Source organism: Macrobrachium nipponense, chromosome 13 (assembly GCF_015104395.2).
Source record: "Macrobrachium nipponense isolate FS-2020 chromosome 13, ASM1510439v2, whole genome shotgun sequence".
In the NCBI taxonomy this organism is placed as follows: Eukaryota; Metazoa; Arthropoda; class Malacostraca; order Decapoda; family Palaemonidae; genus Macrobrachium; species Macrobrachium nipponense.
Window position 1 is genome coordinate 78,471,172 of NC_087206.1, and position 7,500 is coordinate 78,478,671.

Below are 7,500 nucleotides of genomic sequence, written 5' to 3' on the forward strand. Positions count from 1 at the left end.
AAGCTGTAATGTCTTCACCACTTTCAGACAGTTTCAATTTAGGAATAGCAACGGAGAAACTATCCTGAGCATTAGTAGACTGTGGACTAACACTATGGAGGCTACTTAACTTTTTATTTTCTAATTCAAGTCTTTCATATTCTAGTTTCCTGTCCTCCTCTTCTTTCTTACTGTTTCTATCTAATAATCTATCCTCTCTTTCACGGTTCTCCTTTTCTTTCATCTCTTCTCGTCCTTTTATTTTCCTATGCTCAGTCGTTTCCTTAAATTTGGTATCAGCAAAAGTCATTAATTCCTTGCCACTCAACTGTAACTCTTTACCTATCTTAATCCAAATCAAAAGTTAATTCACTCAGGGAACTAGAACATGTTTATAATTGTTGAAAAAAAAATTGTATAGAAAAAAAAATATACAACAAAATTATAATTAAGACTCACGCCAAATCTCAATCTATTCACTCATCTACACTAAAGCACTGATTATTCAGATAGAACTACCACCTAAATTCAGTAAAAGATAAGTTCATTCTTATCCACAGTTTAAAGCTTCGATGGATTAGCTTACACCAAGACAAATACAAGAAAATATCTAACAGTATCCTATAATTGACTAAAACAGCTCTACTAACCTCACTCAGGTAAGGGGTCTATCTTGCCTAACCTAACAGGAAATCCTCGGCAAACAGCACTAGTACTAGGGAACCTGGGATACGTGAACCCGCCAGAACTCTGAAAGCCTATTCCACTTCACAAGTACCTATACTCGTGAGAACACACAAACAAAATTCCAAATCATAACCAAAAAATAAGTGCTAAACTTAAGTGCCCAAATTGGATAATATACGTTCTATTTCAGTCTTGTTTATGCCAAACAATGTTTCCCCATGAATGCCAACATGTAATCCCGGGTCTGGGCACCAAATGTAAGGGAGAAGGGAATATGTAAGGGAGAGAGAAAGCTAGAAATCTGAGGTTCGACAGGAAGAAGGGATCACAATAAATGGCAAACATAGAAGAAAACAATGAATGGGATAAAAAGCCAAACATATAAAAAGTAATATTATATAATTATCAACTAAATACATACGATACTCAACTATAAAAAATGTATAAGAGACAATAAGTACATTTGTGCCAGTGTTCCAAGCAGGGGTCTCAAATTATTTGAAAATCGAACCACTCTTGCAGTATGATGAGAATGGTGAATGGCATCTAATCTTGAAGGTCAAACCGAAGATCAAGAACACTGAACATTTACCAGGAGAGGAATAGCATATCCAAGAGGAGAACGTACGACGTAGCTAGACTTCAAGGTACTTATGCTATCTCACATATCCTTCTAAGCACTGTCCAAATATCCGTCTAGGCACTGTCCATTATTTTCAGCATGACTTGGGCGTGAATTATTTACATGAGAATCATAAAACCTCGCTTGACTAGGGTCCCACACCTGTCAACACGGCTGAACCACACCTGTCAATACGGCTGAAAAGACACGGAAAAGAAGCAATTACCCAACTGTGGCACGTTAAGCTATAATTAATGTTAAAACAAATTTTTTCACTGCACTGATGGTTGATTTTACAATCTTACGGTTTGTTGTGTTGCGCAAAAGCAGACTGGTTGAAGTAGAAAAACACCACACGAAGTAAAATTTTGAATAAAGAAAACCCAAGGAATCAAGAAATAACCAAAATTCCAAGGATTCCAAAATGCTCGCCCTCTAGCGACTAGAGTTACATACTAAATTTTATTTTATAAGAAAATTTCTAAATTTCCTTTACAAGCTCCACCCTTTTTTTCTTCTGGATTCCTTTCAAGACCACCCTAGTTCTTCATAATTGGTTAATCTTCAACGCCTACCACTTCCGGCGACGACATTTTAACGAATCAGGGTGTATGCTGAGAGCAGTCGTTACCACACATGGTTATCGTTGTTCAGGTCAGAGATTGCTTGCATCATTGATTTTTGTTATCTCGCTTGTTCCTTTTCTGTGTTTTACGAGTGTCGCATTTCAAACATCCTGTTTTGTGTTCCGTTTCTACCTCTCTCTCTCCTTCATCTACTATAACTCTACTAGCAGATTTTCCTAGCTAATATTTCCTACATAACTATTCCTACAGACTTCTGCACTGCTCTTCTTAACAATTGCTTTCAAACTCTTAAGGTTTAATTGTTTAAACTCTTTGAAAACGGTAGTTTGTTACACCTATAAATCGATCACTAGCAAAAGAAAACTGTAAGAGGATTTTGTTTTTGGGAAAGGACTCCAGCAACTGGGGAAGTAATTAGTTTATGCTAAAACGATGACTATTCAACGGTATGTCAAACTTACCATGAGTAAATTGAGTCGGTGCAGGGGATATAAATAATGCATGCATAGCTTCCTTGAAAGTTTATTGACTGGCAAATGATGGTTGCTTGGGAAATAGTTTACAAATAATGGTTGCCCGGGAAGTTTTTAATATTTTTTTTACTTGGTCTTTGTAGATTTTACAAAGTTCTTATAGTTATTTATTTCTTTGTATATTCTTTGTAGATTTTACGAAGTTGTCGTTAGGCCTACACTGTTAGTTGAAAGTTAATTTCCCTATTAGTTAATTTCAGCATCACAAACTGAATGTATGAGAGCAATATTATTTTTAGCTTTCTATTAAAGTCAACTTCTATTTTAGTTAAGCATTTAAATTTTAAATTAAAGTGCAATCTGGGAGAGGTAAGTCGCCTGTACTTCCCTGGAACTAGTTTGTATTGTGGTCAATGCCAGGCATTGTAAATTTTACAAAGCTTTATCCCAGATTAGCCGTAAGTTAATTTAATGTTTGTTTTCATTTCTGTAAGCAGAATTCATTAAAAGGTAAATTCAAGCCATTTAATTAGTGGGTGAGTTTTCGTTTAGCACTACTAGCCTCGGATTTGCTCTAATCAGAACTTTATTTTGTTCGATGGTTTCCAGAGCTAAGTTATGCTGTAATGTAGTGGGTTTTTGTAAGGTAGAGTGTTCGAGTTATATGACCGCTTACCTGCTTCTTCTCCTTGATAATTAGTTCTGCAGTCTGGTTCTATGTTTAAATTTATGCTTCTTCTTAATGTTAGTTCTGGATTAGTAATCTTTGTAGTCTTAGTCTCTCAGAAGTTTGAATGAGACAAACGGCAGAGTTTCTTTCTTTACTGTAGTAAAGAGTACAAGTACAAGTTACAACTATAAAGCTTATAAATCTCTTTTGGACCCTAGCAATATTTCTACTTCTTTTCTGAACGATGGTTGCCAGTCCTCTCTGGCTTCTTCTCTCCTTCGCAAATTTAGCCACCCTCGGTTCGAATTCGGTACCACCTCTTAGGCTGTGTAGGATCTGGTTCTCCGCCCAACTGGATTCTTGATTCGTGGAGCAGTCTTTCCTTATCTTTTCCCCATCCCATTTTAGGTGGGGTTAACATGTTAATTCCTCCTTTTCCAGGCGGAGTCAATAATTTAACATGTTAATACCTCCTACTGGAAGCGGAGCTGCATTCTTGCTAGAATTTGGTGCGAGGTCACCGGTCAAAGATTTTATGACCGTCTTAAGATTGTAATTGCGATGGTGATATGATTCAACTTCCTGTGACTAAGGTTTTGTTGATCAAATTCTGGCTCACAGACCAAAGCTCAATTCTCTCTCTCTCTTCCTCTTTCTCTCTCTCGTTGGTTTCACTATACATGCTCTGATTATTCTCTCTCCTTCTGCTTCTCTTTCCCTTTCTCATTATTTTCACTGTACTTTGATCTCTCTCTCTCTTATTACGCTACCCTATCTACTATTATTTCTTATAACTATCATTACATCACTCGGTCACCTACCAAACATTGTCTTCAATGTTTAATATCTATATATCTAAATGAAAAAAAAATGGATATACAAGAAAATTATTGAAGAGTACAACAAAATACGCATCAAAATTGCTCTCCCAACTCTGGAAGAAAGGATAAGTGTAATAAAATCGTAAAAAAAAATCATAGCAAATGTTATACATATAAAAAATTTAAAATGCATTAAATCATAAGCATAATAAATGAAAACTCAGAATAAAATATCTGAAAAAAAATTAGAAATGATGTGGATATTAAATGTCAATTAAAGATAATTTCTTTTCATTTCTATCAGTATCCCTTGTATCTTTCTGATAATCAAATGCCTCACTGTGATGACAAACAAAACAATAGTGACTATTATTACCAGCAGATTTACAAGTGAAAGAAATGGTGCTATCTGTTTCGTATACAAGTAATATTCATCCACATGATTCAAGTTCTCAAGTTCCTTTAATTCTAACTGACACAATTTAAACTCGTCTATTGCAAATGTGTAATTCTTATATGGCACATGTTTGTTGATATGGTATTTAAAGAAAAGGTGTGGTTCATAGTATATGTGATTTTGTAAAACTAACTTACATGATGTTGCAAGAGACTTGATATTCTTAAATTTCAGTTGGGTGGTGACATTAGGACAAGTGACTGTGGCTATAACAGTATCTAATGAAAATACAAAAAAGTATTCATTAACTATAGTTGATTCAAATGACTTATTAAATGACTGTGTACACACATCCTTTTCTTGATTTTATTTTCAAATAAACTCTTGGATGCAGGGATGATCATTGGTAGTCTTATGTAAGTTATCACTATCACATACATACTCTTTTTCCTTCAAAATTACACATTCATTGAATTGTTCATCAGTTAAAAAGGCTAATATTAATCCATGTTCTTCCAATGCAAAATAAGTACTAAGGCCCTTTCTAATAATGATCTGATTTTCAATATACATAGGAAAGGGATAAACAGAAACTAGCACATTTGAAATTTTCGTATTTAAAGGTAGAACTAAAATAATTCTGTCATGAATTACTTTGGCACTTATCAAATTACAGTACATGAGAATATCTTCTACTAAAGGTGCGCAATGTTCCTCAATTATATAAAACTTATTAATGTCTTCTAATTCTTTTGGAGTGATTAGTGTTGGGCTCAAAATACCTTTGTAAGCAAGTAAGACAGCATTGAGCATGTCTTTATGTTCTTGTAACACCACTTCACTTTCCAGTGGAAAGGTATTTAAAAACTTTAGATTTTCTATCTTATTGGGTTCTTTTGTTGCATTCCGATTTACTTGACTTATGAAGGCTTTCAATTTTTCTATTGTTCTGCATTTTGATTGTGAGAGGTAATCACTTTATTTTTCACTGTACCAGTTGCGGCTGCCCACTTTTCCAGTCTGTCAATTATTTCCTTTTCTTGTTCTACACTTGTTTCGGTAGCAACTCCAAACAACTGATTTACAGCAGTTCCAATGAAGGGTAAGGGGATCTTTGGACCTTGATCTCAGTGTGTTATCTATGTTCATGCTCAGCTTTTCCAATAATGACATGACACTGTTATTATCACCCTTCTATAGGATTGCTTTCATACCATTTTGGATATCTCTTAGTTCACTTTCACGTTTGAGGACTGTGGAAATATCTATACTAACTATTCCAAGGTCCTTGATCATTTTGACTTTCCATGTCTTTTTAACAGGGCACCTTTTCTTATCTCCACTTCTGAAGATATGAGTCCAATTAAAACTAGTGCAATGATGAGCCGCATGTTTGCTCTGCAAAAATTCAAAAATTAGACTTAACTAGATTTTCTTTACATATAGACACATTAATTGCACTGCATAAATCACAGTTATGATATTTTCAGTCCAACACTATTTACATAATACTATATACACATTTTTACCTCTTTCAGTTTCTTAGGTCATACCTCGTTGAAATTGGATTTTCTACAGTATTTTTCTTTCTTATGTTATCTATATCTTCAGTAGACCATGGATCTCTTTTCACTACCTTTACATGATTCCAGTGAACTACCTTTTCCTTCATATCACTTTTATTTATTACTCTGTATTTGTGTAATTTTAACACTTCTATTACTCTATATGGCCCAGTGAATTTGGGAGAAACTTTTACATTTGGACCTTCTGGTACATGATTCTTAACATAAATTTGAGTTCCCACTGTAATGTCTGGTTTAGTGGTATTTTTGTTATAGCATTTTTCTTCAGTCTTATGTACACTTAACTTTACGAAACACATAAAAAAATGTAAGGAAAACATACATAAACTAAACTATACGAAACACATTAACAAAACTGTAACACAACTTTACAAAAAACTAAAATTTAAAAAAAAATTCTTTTTTTTATTTTTACATTTTTTTTACTTTTTTATACTTTAGGTACTTATTATTATTATTATTATTATTATTATTATTCTTATTATTATTATTATTATTATTATTATTATTATTTTTTTTTTTTTTTTTTTTTTACAAAATTTCAACTTCACACCACTTTCAATTTTCTGTTTTTTAATATCACTTGGTTCTTCCTTATTGCTTACTCCGCTAATACTAAAGGCCTCTTTAAAAAATAACTATCCAAGGAAGATTGCTTCTGCCTACTTTTCACAATGTTCCTGAAATGACTCAGGCAAGTCTCATCGAACTGCGCAAGCATACGACCTGTGTAAGCCTTTTTGGGGTGTCTCTTTTCTACAAATGATTGCACTTTATGAAAAGCAGCTAGAACATCCTCAATTTCTGCCGTTGTCATAGGGTCGTCCTCCTCCTCCTCGCCGCTGCTAGAGAACTCCTCTTGAATGACGTTATGTTGCATGGCCTCCAACTCCTTCAGGTCATTCGTCTTAAGCTCCTCTTGGTGCTCCTCGAGAAGGTCGTTGATGTCGTCCTCGTCGACGACCAGCCCCATGGACTTGCCGAGTGCAACGATCTCGTCAAGATCTGGTTGTGAAACAGTTTCAGGATCGTCAACTGTTTCTGAATCTGCAACACCAGCTTCACCCCCGTCGAATCCCTCGAAGTCTCGGGCAGATATGGCATCAGGCCAGAGTTTCCTCCACGAGGAATTCAAGGTTCGCCTCGAAACCTCCTGCCAATCTTGGTCAATGAGTCAGATGCATATGACAACATCAAAATGCTCCCTCCAAAATTCACGCAAGGTGAGGTTTTTGGTATCGGTGATGTCGAAACATCTCTTGAAAAGATGTTTCGTATACAGCTTCTTAAAGTTTGATATCACTTGCTGGTCCATGGGCTGGAGGAGAGGGGTGGTGTTTAGGCGGAAGATATAAAACCTTGATGAAGGAATACTCCGCTAGGATATCTTCCTCGAGGACAGGAGGGTGGGCAGGGGCATTGTCCAACACCAGCAGACATTTCAGATGGAGGCACTTCTCTTCCAAGAATTTCTTCGCTGTCGGACCAAAACACAGATTTACCCACTCGGTGAACAAAAGCCTCGTTACCCAGGCTTTTGCATTAGCCCTCTGCATCACTGGAAGCTTCTCCTTAACCCTCTTACGCCGGAGCGGTAAATAAAAAATTGTCTCCCATATGCCGGAGGGGTTTCGGAGTGAGCACGGAAGCGGAAAAAATATTTTTTTCAAAAAATCAC